Consider the following 1,325-nt stretch of genomic DNA (forward strand, 5'->3'; position numbering starts at 1 on the left):
GTATTTGATATTTATGAACATAATCAGTTAGAGTGCAAATCAAGAAAAAGAAATAATAGAAATGCTGTATATAAAAATGTCAGAGAAAGAGCTTTTTTTTTATAATAGGACAGTAAGAAAACTTTGCAATTAAGTTGATAAATTCTCAGATAAAGTTTTTATCTATATTCAACAGTACATATTTACTTAAAAGTAAGTTTATATTTCCATAGTGAAAAATCTAGTGCTAGAATGGAAGAAGAGATACTTAGAAATACTATTGTAAAAATATATATTTTGAGCCCTGTTAAAAACAAAACTATGCAATAATAAAACTAGCTCCAACATGTTCAAGAAAAATACAGTAAAATAAAAATCACAATATGGGCATTTAGATGGTACTTTCTCAATGTTAGTGGGGAAAAACATATATTAATGTGTTCAATTTCCACAATATATATCTTACAGAGAAATGAAACATTCAACTTTTTTATTCCTTAAGGCATGTGCTTACTTAAGATGTTTATCTGCCATTATTTTTAGATTAAAAGGCTTATGATGGAAAATATAAATATTTATGTACCATCATTTTCATTCAATCCACAAAAGAAGACCATTATTATTGCTTTCTAATCATGGAGTAAAACGTTAAATAGTGGATTATACAGACTACTTGTTAGTTCTTATTCTCCTCTTTGCTGCTTCTTTAGGCAATATTATTGTTTAATTAATAATGCCATCAAAGAAAAGGTTTTATAGCTTAGAAGAGGAAACTGAAATTATAGGTAAAACTAGGAACTAATTGTGCTCACTTCGGCAGCACATATACTAAAATTGGAACGATATGGAGAAGATTAGCATGGCCCCTGCACAAGGATGACAAGCAAATTCGTAACACATTCCATATTTTTAAGATAAAAGAAAAACAAACAAACAACAACAACAAAAAAAAAACCTAGGAGCTAATAAATGGAAAGCAGTATTGTAAGTAATATAAAGTGGTTGGTGAATCTAAAGTCAATTACATTTGACTAAACTATATTGAAAGATTCTGATCTCACTGTCTGGCAGTTAGTAGGGAGAAGAGGATAGCCTATTTGAACAAAAAGGACATATAATTAATTTTAAAAATTTTAGGTTTGTCTAATATGTCTTACTTCAGTTAACAGTCAAATTTATCTTCTCTCTGAATTACATATCCACAGAATAGTAAAATGTAGCCAATAAATACGATGGTAAGAGATAAAGATGCAGTTAGAATAAAAAACTGGCAAAAGTATTGATAGCATATGTAATTATTTGAGGTTTTAGAAAATATAATAAACCAAAGAAAAATAACCTGCTTT

The sequence above is a fragment of the Hipposideros armiger genome, unplaced genomic scaffold (assembly GCF_001890085.2).
Source record: "Hipposideros armiger isolate ML-2016 unplaced genomic scaffold, ASM189008v1 scaffold_183, whole genome shotgun sequence".
In the NCBI taxonomy this organism is placed as follows: Eukaryota; Metazoa; Chordata; class Mammalia; order Chiroptera; family Hipposideridae; genus Hipposideros; species Hipposideros armiger.